Source organism: Xyrauchen texanus, chromosome 40 (genome assembly GCF_025860055.1).
Source record: "Xyrauchen texanus isolate HMW12.3.18 chromosome 40, RBS_HiC_50CHRs, whole genome shotgun sequence".
Lineage (NCBI taxonomy): Eukaryota > Metazoa > Chordata > Actinopteri > Cypriniformes > Catostomidae > Xyrauchen > Xyrauchen texanus.
The window spans coordinates 32,089,815-32,104,016 of NC_068315.1; positions in this window are offsets into that span (position 1 = coordinate 32,089,815).

Sequence of the window (14,202 nt, forward strand, 5' to 3'; positions counted from 1 at the left end):
TAATGATGCAGAAAGCCGAATTGTAGCATAAACTTTCTTATTTGAAGTGTGCACTTGTTTTCTTAGTTTCACTCTGTGCTCATGTAATCTGAGACCGTCCCTGTATCATACTGGGTATTATTATACAGTAGTCATATTAATGGGTTATTTAGTTCTATAATCAATTATTAAACTTTCGTTCAAAGATTGATGCATTTTTACAACCTTACTATTATTAAACGTCAAACTCTCACTTTGGTGTACAAGCTGATGTTTTGGGGTGACCCCTGTGGCTACGTCACTGCCCTACAGTTAAATGCTTGAAATAAGAGAAAAACCAGCAATACTATAAAACATCACCGAATTTATCAAATCTAATACATGCTGATGTCCAAAATGATGCCTGTTCCTTATTGACATCTTCCACCAGGAATGACATCATTCCTGGTGGAACATGTCAATAAGGAACAGGCTTTTGTTAGCGAAAGGAATATTACAAAATATATTGATTTTGGTAGGACAAGGGTAAAAAGCACCAAGAATTATGGTTAACTATCCTTTAATATTTGGAATGATTAAATGAAGTCAAGTCAAAACAAGTGGTTTTTATTGTCATTCAACCATATACAGTTAGTACAGTACACAGCAAAACGAGGCAACGATCCTCCAGGACCATGGTGCTACATAAATCAACATAGGACAAACACAGAACCACATGAGACTACACAGACTAAATAACATTTCTACATAAAGTGCACGTGCAAACGTGTGCAAAATCTATGGGACAGTACAATAAATTACTACAAGGAACAGGACAATAGGCACAGTAAGACAGTAGTAGTGCAAAAAGATACAGAATGCTTCGGTACCTCTAGACGGCAGAAGGGTGAAGAGTTTATGTGAGGGGTGTGTGGGGTCATCCACAATGCTGGTTGCTTTGCGGATGCAGCGTTTTGTGTAAATGTCTTTTATGGAGGGAAGAGAGACCCTGATTATCTTCTCAGCTGTCCTCACTATCCTCTGCAGGGCCCTCTGTAGCACCCCCTTTAAAATGGGCATTTAATGGGTTCTCTGTAGCACCCCCATTTTAGAGTCACCAAACTTGGTACATATATTGTTCTCACTAAGTTAAACAACTTTCATACATAAAACTTACAGTCATTAGCTCGCCCAACAGGAAGTCAGACATTTTGGATTTTCTGAAAATCACAGGCTTTGAACTTTTATAATAATTATCTTAGGGGATTCATGTGACTGGCACCAAATTTGTGCAACATCATGCCAAGATATTGTGAAACGGTGCAAGTCCCAAACCAGGCAGTGATGTAGCTTCTCAGGATGCTCTCAATAGTCCCTCTATAGAATGTAGTGAGGATGGGGGTGGGAGATGTGCTTTTCTCAGCCTTCGAAGAAAGTAGAGACGCTGCTGGGCTTTCTTGGTAATAGAGCTGGTGTTGAGGGACCAGGTGAGGTTCTTCGCCAGGTGAACACTAAGGAATTTGGTGCTCTTGATGATCTCCACAGGGGAGCCGTCGATGTTCAGTGGAGAGTGGTCACTCTGTGCTCTCCTGAAGTCAACAACCATCTCTTTTGTTTTGTCCACATTCAGAGACAGGTTGTTGGCTCTACACCAGTCCGTTAGCCGCTGTACCTCCTCTCTGTATGCTGACTCGTCGTTCTTGCTGATGAGACCCACCACGGTCGTGTCATCGGCAAACTTGATGATGTGGTTCAAGCTGTGCATTGCTGCACTGCCTTGAAACAGCAGAATGAGCAGCAGTGGACTGAGCACACAGCCCTGGGGGGCCCAGTGCTCAGTGTGGTGGTAGTGGAGATGCTGTTCCCAATCCAGACTGACTGAGGTCTCCAAGTCAGGAAGTCCAGGAGCCAGTTGCAGAGGGAGGTGTCCAGGCCCAGCAGGTTCAGCTTTCCAATCAGGTGCTGAGGAATGATTGTATTGAATGCTGAGCTGAAGTCTATGAACAGCATTCAAACGTATGAGTCCTTTTTATCTAGGTGGGTGAGGGCCAGATGGAGGGTGGTGGCGATGGTGTCGTCTGTTGAACGGTTGGAATGATACGCAAATAGTATAGTATTTGATAGTATGTCTAGTGAGGGCGGCAGCTGGGTCTTATTATGCCTCATGATGAGCCTCTCGAAGCACTTCATGATAATGGGTGTGAGTGCGACGGGATGGTAGTTGTTGAGGCAGGACACTGAAGACTTCTTTGGCATGGGGACGATGGTGGTGGCCTTGAAGAACGTTGGAACAACGGCGCTGCTCAGAGATGTTGAAGATGTTGGTAAGAACATCTCCCAGCTGGTCTGCACATCCTCTGAGCACCCTGCCAGGAATGTTGTCTGGTCCAGCAGCCTTCCGTGGGTTGACTCTATGTAGAGTTTTCCTCACATTGGCCGTGGTAAGACCACGCATCTGGAAGGGAGGCATCTTTGTCACAGGCAACTGATGTTGTCCTGTAGTTGGTGATGGCCTGGATGCCCTGCCACATGCACCGTGTTTCACCGCTGTCCTGGAAGTGGCTGTGGATTCTCTGTGCGTGTGCGTGCTTTACCTCTCTGATGACCCGGGACAGTTTGTCCCATACGGGGGCCTATTGTCCCATATTTTTGTCCCATCTCAAAATGCTCAAGCGTCCTGTATTCATGTGATGAAAACTTAGCAACCCTTCCTTGAATATTTCTTAATAAATTGCACATGGCAAAAAAGGCATCATCGATCAAACTGAAGCAGTGAACTGATCTAATATTCACATCTATAATCACTTAATTGTGGTATTGTTATTGTGGGAAACTAATGAATATATTTTCTTAATATAAAAAATGTGTTTATTATTGTATCCAATATATTGTTAATTACAATAAAAATATATGAAGATGAATTGAAACTGCATAGTGGGAATGATGAAAGCATTAACAGATGTAACTTTTTTGTCATATTGCAGTTGCTACCAGTTTATAAAAGCTTTGTGTTAATCCCTTAATCATGGTAAAATGACGCCTTGTGACGCTTTGCATAGCCTTGTGTGGCCTATTGCTTTAAATACTTTTTGCAGCTTCCTTTCCATGTAGATCTACAGAGTCTGTTTTGCCTATTATCAGACTCATGCAGTGAATGTTTGAGGTATAAGACATTTGATGGACTCGTGCATTGAGATAAATTACTGTAATTACACAATGAGGCCTGGTGCTTCATAACAGCTGTGTATGTGGAACTTGAGGCATAGTCACAAATGAACATAAAAAATCCTACCTTATTTCATGCTATCCATACAGATGCACACAAGAGTAAATTAGGATATCTGCAGATATAAAATGTAGGCGGTAATCAGACATTAATTAAGTTTTTTCCAATCAGTAAGGCAAAAGTTTCTTATGGTGGGAAAGTTAATGAAGTGGGAGAGTTCATGGGAGAGATGTCCAGACTGAACTTGATCTTCTTCAAGAGAATATACAGGTGCTGGTCATATAAATAGAATATCATCAAAAAGTTGATTTATTTCAGTAATTCCATTCAAAAAGTGAAACTTGGATAATGTATACATTCATTCCACACAGACTGATATATTTAAATTGTTCATTCCTTTTAATTGATGATTATAACTGACAACTAATGAAAAACCCCAAAATCAGTATCTCAGAAAATGTGAATATTGTGAAAAGGTTCAATATTGAAGACACCGGGTGCCACACTCTAATCAGCTAACTAACTCAAAACATCTGCAAAGGCCTTTAAATGGTCTCTCAGTCTAGTTCTGTAGGCTACACAATCATGGAGAAGACTGCTGACTTGACAGCTGTCCAAAAGACGACCATTGACACCTTGCACAAGGAGGGCAATACACAAAAGGTCACTGCTAAAGAAGCTGGCTGTTCACAGAGTTCTGTGTCCAAGCACATTATTAGAGAGGCGAAGGGAAGGAAAAGATGTGGTAGAAAAAAGTGTACAAGCACCCTGGAGAGGATTGTGAAACAAAACGCATTCAAAAATGTGAGATTCACAAAGAGTGGACTGCAGCTGGAGTCATTGCTTCAAGAACCATCACGCACAGACGTATGCAAGACATGGGTTTCAGCTGTCGCATTCCTTGTGTCAAGCCACTCTTGAACAAGACACAGCGTCAGAAGCGTCTCGCCTGGGCTAAAGACAAAAAGGACTGGAGTGGTCCAAAGTTATGTTCTCTGATGAAAGTAAATTTTGCATTTCCTTTGGACATCAAGGTCCCAGAGTCTGGAGGAAGAGAAGAGAGGCACAGAATCCATGTTGCTTGAAGTCCAGTGTAAAGTTTCCACAGTCAGTGATGGTTTGGGGTGCCATGTCATCTGCTGGTGTTGGTCCACTGTGTTTTCTGAGGTCCAAGGTCAACGCAGCCATCTACCAGGACGTTTTAGAGCACTTCGTGCTTCCTGCTGCTGACCAACTTTATGGAGATGCAGAATTCATTTTCCAACAGGACTTTCCAAAAGCTACCAGTACCTGGTATAAGGACCATGGTATCCCTGTTCTTAATTGGCCAGCAAACTCGCCTGACCTTAACCCTATAGAAAATCTATGGGGTATTGTAAAGAGGAAGATGCGATACGCCAGACCCAACAATGCAGAAGAGCTGAAGGCCACTATCAGAGCAACCTGGGCTCTCATAACACCTGAGCAGTGCCACAGACTGATCGACTACATGCCACGCCGCATTGCTGCAGTAATTCAGGCAAAAGGATCCCCAACTAATTATTGAGTGCTGTACATGCTCATACTTTTCATGTTCATACTTTTCAGTTGGCCAACATTTCTAAAAATCCTTTTTTTTGTATTGGTCTTAAGTAATATTCAAATTTTCGGAGATACTGAATTTGGGATTTTCATTAGTTGTCAGTTTTAATCATCACAATTAAATGAAATAAACATTTGAAATATATCAGTCTGTGTGTAATGAATGAATATAATATCCAAGTTCCACTTTTTGAATGGAATTACTGAAATAAATCAACTTTTTGATGATATTCAAATTACATGACCAGCACCTGTATGTTGAATAATTAGGGCCAGAGCACTGAAAGTAGCTCTGTAGTCCCCCCTTGAAAATGGACGTGTAAGACCCACATTTTCACCTACAGTCACCAAAATTAGTACATATATAGTTATCATAAAGCTGAACAACTTTCATACTCAGTCATTAGCTCAGTCATTAGCTTCACCCAACAGGAAGTCGGACATTTTTGATTTTATGAAAATTGCAAGCTCTGAACTTTTAAATACTCATGTGACTGTCACCAAATTTGTGCAACACAAAGCCAAGACATTGTGGATGCTACATTGCGAACTGATTTTTGATATTTTGAATGGTGTTGCCATGGCGCAGCAATACATTTATGGATACAAATTTGAAACAGGAAGTTCCTTATATCTTCTGTGTACATTGTATGATTTTGATGAAAATTCAGCTATATGTTTGGTAATGGGGCTGATCACATTTATGCGGCTATTATAGGTCATGTTCATACCACTACTAACTGGCAGTGGGAAGTATGGTACTTTTAACTGAATTTGAAATAGCCCTCTTATATTTACGTTAATTGCTTCAATATCTTTAGAATAATGCCAAGACACTGCTGATTTAAATTTGTAAAGGGATATTTGATATCTCAAATACTTTTGCCATGGAAATACATTAATTGATATTATTCCTTTCTTCCTATATTTGGGTGTTTTTGAGGCATTTGGCATGCTTAAAAGTCGTGGGCCATTTAGTCTGGGCAAATATTCACACACGGGCATGGGGGGGTATATGGGGCAATTTTAGATTCACCAAACTTGGTATATATATTGTTCTCACTAAGTTGAACAACTTTCATACTTACAGTCATTAGCTCGCCCAACAGGAAGTCAGACATTTTGGATTTTCTGAAAATCACAGGCTCTGAACTTTTAAATAGTTCTCTTAGGGGATTCATGTGACTGGCACCAAATTTGTGCAACATCATCCTAAGATATTGCAGATGCTATATTGTGAACAAATATTTGATATTTTGGTTGCCATGGCAAAGCAATACATTTATGGTGAAAAATGGGAAATAGGAAATGTCTCTTGTCTCTTGTCCTGTGATTTAGATCAAAATTGAGATGTATGTTTAGATCACATGGATGTGACTATTTTGGGTCACGGTCATAGTGCCAACACCTGGGAGCTGAAAGTGTGGCTCTTACAACAGACTTTAAAATAGTACCCAAATGTACCCAAATTGCTTCAAATTTATTTAGAATAATGTCAAATTCCAAATGCATGTTTCCACATTGCATTGTGTAAAACCCTCACGGGAAGGATGACAGGAAACGAGGCTCCAACTAAAAGGTAAGGTTTTAATTGCCGTCTTTCTCACAATAATGTACAATGATCTCACACAGAATAATCTAATATGGTACAGTACAAGCACACTGGGTTCGCTTGTCGGGCCTCCCTGACTGGAGGCTCTGTGTCTGCTTTTATGCCGCTCTCCTCGTGCTCACTGGAATTAGAGACAGGTGTTAGGCATAATTTAGCTCAGGTGTAAGCGCCCTTACCGCTTTCCTCTCCCGGACGGGCGCTTGACCACGCCCCCGCTGCCACATACCTCCACCGCCCGACTCAGGCCGGGGCGCCATCCGGCCGGTCTACCACTCCCCCCCATTTCTGGAGAGAAAGTCGGCGTCAGCCATCTGCACCCCGGTCTGTGGACCACCTTGAATTTAAAGGGCTGGAGAGCCAGGTACCAACGGGTGATCCGGGCATTAGTATCTTTCATGCGGTGGAGCCACTGGAGTGGGGCGTGATCCGAGCAGAGGGTGAAGGCCCACCCAGCAGGTAATACCGGAGGGTGAGGACCGCCCACTTGATGGCCAAACACTCCTTCTCCACGGTGCTGTACTTGGTCTCCCTCAAAGAGAGCTTCCGGCTAATGTACAGCACTGGGCGCTTCTCCCCCTCCACCACCTGCGAGAGTACGGCCCCCAGCCCTCTGTCTGAAGCGTCCGTCTGCAAAATAAAAGGGAGAGAGAAGTCAGGTGCATGAAGAAGCGGCCCCCCACAAAGTGCGGCTTTAATCTGCATAAAAGCCTGTTGACACTGCTCCGACCATTGAACCGGATCTGGAGCCCCCTTTTTAGTGAGGTCAGTCAGTGGGCTGGTGACGTCCGAATAATTAAGCACAAACCTTCTATAATAGCCATCCAGCCCCAGGAACTGCCTCACCCCCTTTTTGGTCTTAGGTCTAGGGCAAGTCGCAATCGCCGCGGTCTTATCAATTTGGGGACGCACCTGGCCATGACCATCACACGCCCAATCGCGCACTTCTTAGGGTTTGCCGTGAGCCCCGCCCGCCGCAGCGATCTCAGGACGGCCCTCAGATGTTGCATGTGCCGCGTAGGCGGTGTGAGGTCTGAGGATCCTATCCAAACAAACCGAAAGGAAGCGTCACAAATTGGTGTAATCCAAACGGCGTCGTGAACAGACCCGTCGATCTTAGGAACAAGAACAACCGGGCTGGACCAATCACTGTGGGATTCCTCTATTACGCCCATATCAAGCATCGCATCTAATTCCTCCCGAACTATTTTCTTTTTATGTTCGGGTAAGCGATAGGGCCGGCAATGTACCACCACGCCTGGTTCGGTCTCGATGTGGTGCTGTATGATGTTTGTACGGCCCGGTAGAGGGGAAAACACATCTGCAAATTCCATTTGTAAATTGGAAACCTCTGTGAGTTGACGCGGTGAGAGGTGGTCTCCACAAGTAACCGGGGTGTTGAGATTGCGAGCTTTGTTTACCTCCGGTCCGAGCTCTGCCCTCTCCGGAACTACCGTGGCCAACGTCACAGAGGCCGCCTCTTCCCTCCACAATTTCAGGAGGTTGAGGTGATATATTTGCCGCGCGCCCCCTCTATCGGTACGTTTAACTTCATAATCGAGATCCCCCACTTGTCGTGTGACCTCAAAGGGTCCTTGCCACTTGGCGAGTGATGAGTGATGTAGAGCTCGATGTTGGGAGTAATACGAGTACCTTATCTCCCGGTGCAAATTCCCGTAGCCGAGCACCCCTGTCATACAGCCGGCGTTGGCATTCTTGATTCTGGAGCAAATTCTCCTGTGTTAGTCGCCCCAGTGTGTGGAGTTTTGCTCTAAGATCGAGAACGAACTGAATTTCATTTTTGCTATTAGAAGGTCCCTCCTCCCAAGCTTCGCGGATGACGTCAAGGACCCCGCGTGGGCGTCGCCCATACAGCAGCACAAACGGGGATAACCCTGTGGAGGCTTGTGGGACCTCTCGTACTGCAAACAACAGGGGGTCTAGCCACTTATCCCAATTTCTAGCATCATCGTGTACGAATTTACGAATCATGTTCTTGAGCGTTTTATGAAATCGTTCCACTAGGCCATCAGTCTGCGGATGGTAAACGCTAGTGCGATTCGATTTAATGCCCAAGAGCTCGTAAAGTTTGCGGAGTGTTGATGACATAAAAGTCGTGCCTTGATCGGTGAGGATTTCTTTCAGAATCCCCACCCGGGAGATTATCTTGAAGAGTGCCCCTGCAACACTACGTGCGGAGATGTTGCTCAGAGGCACTGCTTCCGGATATCGCGTCGCGTAATCCACTAGGACTAACACGAAGCGATGTCTGCGTGCTGACCGTTCTAATGGCCCGACGAGGTCCATCCCAATTCTTTCGAAGGGGACTTCGATCAATGGTAGAGGGCGCAATGGCGCTTTTGGGGTGGCTGGTGGGTTTACCAGCTGACATTCACGGCATGCCACACACCACATGCGGACGTCACCGCCAATGCCCGGCCAATAGAAACGGGCTATTAGATGGAGAAGTGTTTTTCGTTCCCCTAGGTGACCGGCCATAGGATTATAGTGAGCCGCCTGGAAAACCATTTCCCGGTGGCTCCGTGGAATCAATAATTGTGTCACTTCCTCCTTTGTTTGAGCATCCTGTGTCACTCTATCTTTAATCAAGGCAAAATATGGGTATGAAATGGCGATGCCCGGCCGGAGCTGTTGACCATCAATTACTCTCACTTGATCAAGAGCATGTTTAAGGGTTTCGTCCCGCGACTGCTCTAGAGGTAAGTCCCCCTCAGGGAATTCCCTGAGAGGAGGAGTGGCCACCTCACCCCTTCCCTCATCATTCAGAGCAGCTGAGGAAGACCCCGGCTCCGCCTCCCCTGCCAAAGCATCGCACACCTCTTTATGCAGGACCCATCCGCGCAAATACCCTCTAAAATATTTTTAAAACTCAGCCAATCAGTACCCAAGATTAGCAGATGAGTGAGGCGGGAACTAACCGCTGCCTCCACACTATGGTTTCTTCCCCTAAATTTAATCGCCAAAGTCACCATGGGATACTTGTGAACATCCCCATGCACACACCTCACCCTCACCAGTTTAGCTAAGCCCAAAGCCCCGGGTTGAACCAAGCGTTGGTGGATGGTGGTCTGATTGCAGCCGGTATCCAGCAAAGCTTGGTAAATACCCCCCCTGATCCGGAATCCGGTATGCTCCAGCCCGATTGGGGGCAGCCTGTGGGACGTCGGAGACCCACACCACCGTCCCCACCTCCATCAGCGGACACTGATCCCGGAAGTGGTCCGGGTCTCCGCACCTCCAACAGGCCGGCCCAGGCGTTACGGCCGCACTTGTGCTGGCGGGCGCCCCCACCTGAGGAGGAGAGCGGCTGAATGACGGGGAAGGGGAGGGTACGTTCTCCCAAGGCCGGGAAGCTGGTCTCTGGTACACTCCACGCCTGCGCGGGGCAGGAACAGGCCCTGGGGAGAGAACAGAGTGAAAGGACATAGGGGAGGGGGAGAAGGCAGGTGCAGACACAGGGGAAGGGGAGAGAGAGAGAGAGAGGAGGGCTCGTCCGCCCTCGGGATTGCCGCCAAATGGTCCTCTGCAAGACGAACGGCTTCCTCCAGCGACGGCGGGCGGTGGCACTGGACCCACTCCGCCGTTTTCCAGGGCAGCCGTTGGACGCATTGCTCCAGTACCACCTGATTGACCACTCCCTCGACGTCGCGGTCCCCCGCGAGCAGCCATCTCCGACAGGCGTCCCAGAGCCGTTGAGCAAACGCAAACGGGCGATCGGACTTTTCTAACTTCATGCCCCGGAAGAGCTGGCGATTCTCTTCCGGGCTCCGACCGACCCGTTGCAGAAGCTTCAGGCCAGGAGGTTCGTCGCCGGCAGTTGTTGTGCCGCAAGTTGAGCTTCCCCGGACAGGAGAGGAATTAGGCGGGCTGCCCACTGTTCACGCGGCCAGCTCCAGATTTCTGCCGTGCGCTCAAACAAATTGAGGAAAGCCTCAGGATCATCTGCTGCCCCCATCTTTTGCAACGTGGGCGGGGCCAGCGTGGCGCGGGTGTCCGGGGTCGCGGTTGTGGCCGGCTGAGGAGGCTCCGGATGGCGTGCCGGTCCTCTGCCTGAGCCCGCATGATTTCAAAAAACCGCCTTGGTCTTGGTCCTGCCGGAGCTCAAGCAGGGATTGCTGGTGGCTTGGACTGGAGGACCTCCGCCAGCTGGGAGGACTCTATGGGGCGACCTTTCTCCATGCTTGGAATTTTATTTATATATTATTTTCTTTTAAATTCCCGGGTTTCGGCACCAGTGTAAAACCCTCACGGGAAGGATGTCAGGAAACGAGGCTCCAACTAAAAGGTAAGGTTTTAATTGCCGTCTTTCTCACAATAATGTACAATGATCTCACACAGAATAATATAATATGGTACAGTACAAGCACACTGGGTTCGCTTGTCGGGCCTCCCTGACTGGAGGCTCTGTGTCTGCTTTTATGCCGCTCTCCTCGTGCTCACTGGAATTAGAGACAGGTGTTAGGCATAATTTAGCTCAGGTGTAAGCGCCCTTACCACTTTCCTCTCCCGGACGGGCGCTTGACCACGCCCCCGCTGCCACACATTGTTTTCCAAAACCACAGGGCTAAAAATCTTCTTTTGTGTTCTGCTGAAGAAAGAAAGTCATACACATCTGGGATGGCATAAGGGTGAGTAAATGATAAGAGAATTTTCATTTTTGGGTGAACTATCCCTTTAAGGCTGTCAAATGAACATGTTGATTTGACTTTTAACTGTTTATTTGACAGCTGAACAGAGTGCAACTGAATGGCAGAGAATGCAGAGGTCTCAAACACATTTATAAAAGTTTAACTGTTTTCAATCTGTTCAGTGACTGACATATGCATATTGTACACATGACTGGAAAACACGTTCTTGATCTAGCAAGCTCTAATCTGATTGGTTGGCATTATGTAACTTCCGCAATTAAGTACTCATAGGTTTTCTACTTCATTCTGCCTGGAAAAAAAAATTGTGTTTACCAGGAAGTGGCTTGATACAATGATTGCTTTTGAGGATGAAATCTAGTCTTTAACTAGATTTCCACAAAGAAGAACTGTCTCTGCTTTGAGACAATTTCACAGACATAACAGACATAAGAAAACATTTCCGCTTTATTTGTTTGCGTGTTTTCAGTGCAATCACTTGCGATGAACTGCATCGCCAATATTTAAATACATTTATTCCATGGATTGGTGTGGTATAACATATCTCAGATTACCATGCTTGAGCAGTAAAAACTGTGATTGATCGCTTTGCAGGTCTGTCAGAAAGCTCTTCCTGTGGGCGGTTCTTGGCCAGAATTAGTTGTAATATGGAACAGATATTTTACCACAAAAGGTATGGCTACATGAGACTAAAGTATTTTAAACTTGAAACATCATCTTCTAAATACAGCTCTCATGGCATAAAGTGCTGAAGAAACAGTGAGACGAAGATGTGGCCATAGATGTTGCGCGCATGTTTACCTACCTCAGGTAACTCTAACTCGAGCCTAATCTCGTGAAAATATGTGAATGTGGTGACATTTGTTCAAAATAATATTATGTGGTCGCAGTGATTTCAATTTTCTCCCAATTAGATGAGATTTTGCTCAATCAAGATTTAAATCAACAAAACCTAACTCCCTACCCTAAACCTATCCAATAGTGTAATAAAAAGCAAATGTAAAATGAAAAATGCAATTGCTGAAGCAAACACGTAATTTTGTGATGCTTCTTTGACACATTTGACTTGGCGTGTTCTTCAGGACTCATACACAGTCAGCTTTTAAACGACCTTGTAAATGTAGTTGATTATGTAAAGCAAACATTAAAATGAATCTTCTTACAAGTTATGTGCTATGGTAAAAGGGTTTTGATATCATAAGATATCATTGGTTGTAGTGGCGTAGTGGGCTAAAGCACAGAACTGGTAAGCAGAAGGTTGAACACTTGATCTCTCACGATCAATATACATCAGCACTGCACTTTATTAATCTTATTATCTCACACTGGACTGTCATAATTATATTCTCTTCATAATACAACTACTGTATATATATTTTTTTATATACTTTTTATATTTATTGTATGTGTATTGTATATTGTGTGTATTGTTTACTGTACATTGTATATTATTATTGTGTTGTGTAATTAATTATGTGTACATTTGATATGTAAATCGTGTTGTATAAATATGTTGTTTATTGTAAATTGGTATATGTCTCGTCACTATCATGACTGCTATGTTGCTCGGAACTGCACACAAGACTTTCACCCACTGTTGTTCTTGTGTATATGGTCGTGTGACAATAAAGTGATTTGATTTGAATAAAGTGATTTGATTTGAATAAAGTGATTTGATTTCTTGGTTAGATTCCCACAGCCACCACCATTGTGTCCTTGAGCAAGACACTTAACTCTGGGTTGCTCCAGGGGGATTGTCCCTGTAATAAATGCACTGTAAATCGCTTTGGATAAAAGCGTCTGCCAAATGCATAAATGTAAATATCATTGTGTGGAGCGGCTGTGGCTCAGTTGGTAGAGTGGGTCGGCCACTAATTGCAGTGATGGTGGTACGAATCCTGGCCCACACCTCTCCACATGCCGAAGTGTCCTTGGGCCAGACACTGAACCCCAAGTTGCTCCCAATGGCAGGCTAGCACCTTACATAGCAGCTCTACCATTTGTGAATGGGTGAATGAGACGCAGTGTAAAGCACTTTGAATACCGTAAAGGCTTAAAAAGGTGCTATATAAGTGCAGACCATTTACCATTGTGTGAGGAACAGGCTATCATTTTACTTGTCATTTGCCTGAAAGGGAATACATGTAATTGTTATAGCATCTCGAGTGTTCATTTCACCAGGAAACTGCCATGATATTTACAATGAGTTTTCAAAAATGTAGGTTAAGTAAAGGGATTCTATGAGACTAGTTTGGTAAATGGATTGCTGTAGGCTGTAGGCCAGTAACAGGCTTACATTCAATTATATAAAACAATATATTGACTTCTAAAGTCACTTTTTTTATGTAATTCAAAAATGTACTCATCTGCCACAATAATGCAATGCATTGAATTCTATTCATTTGGGAGATTTTCTCAGCATGTATTGATATGTGACGGTAATTCATTTGATTAACCAGCATATTATAATCAATGTGATTGGCAGCTCTTATAATCTTATGTGTTTAGTCTTAGTATTAGTATTGATTTCAATTTTCTCCTGCGGTTCTCTGGTGCTTATATTGTAGCCTACTCCCACTGGTTTTGAGCATGTCTATTCATGCATGCATCTGTATCTTCTCGTGAGTTAAAGATGACATCATTAATGATTCCAGTTAAAAGATTTGTTTCTAGTATTTGCGTCAGCAGGTTCCTTTGGGAAGAAGAGCGTCATTGTGTTAAATTAACAGTCTAAAAATGATTTATGGAGGAAAGCCATTATCATAATGTATCTCAACTCAGTGAGGCTTGTGCATATTGTGTGTTACTCATGGACATGTAGTTATATACAGGCATATGCGATTACTCTGATTGTTCTTAGAGTACACATAATTTTTTGCTTTCAGTTTAATAACTGTAAGTTGAACATTAAAATCTCCACTTAAATGTCTTTTTTTATGCGCAAGACATTTGCAAATCTGAACTTAAGCTATTTTACAGACATTGAGTCGTACCATAGCATTACTTAAAAATTCAATTTTCTTTTTTGATTAATTCAGTTTGGTTTGGTGAAGTGAAAATAAATTTGGTTGCACAAACTTTGTGTTAGTTCTTTGGCTGGTATTTGTGGTCAGTATTAAGGAAACTGATATGACTGTAATATAATATAATAAATTTGGTTG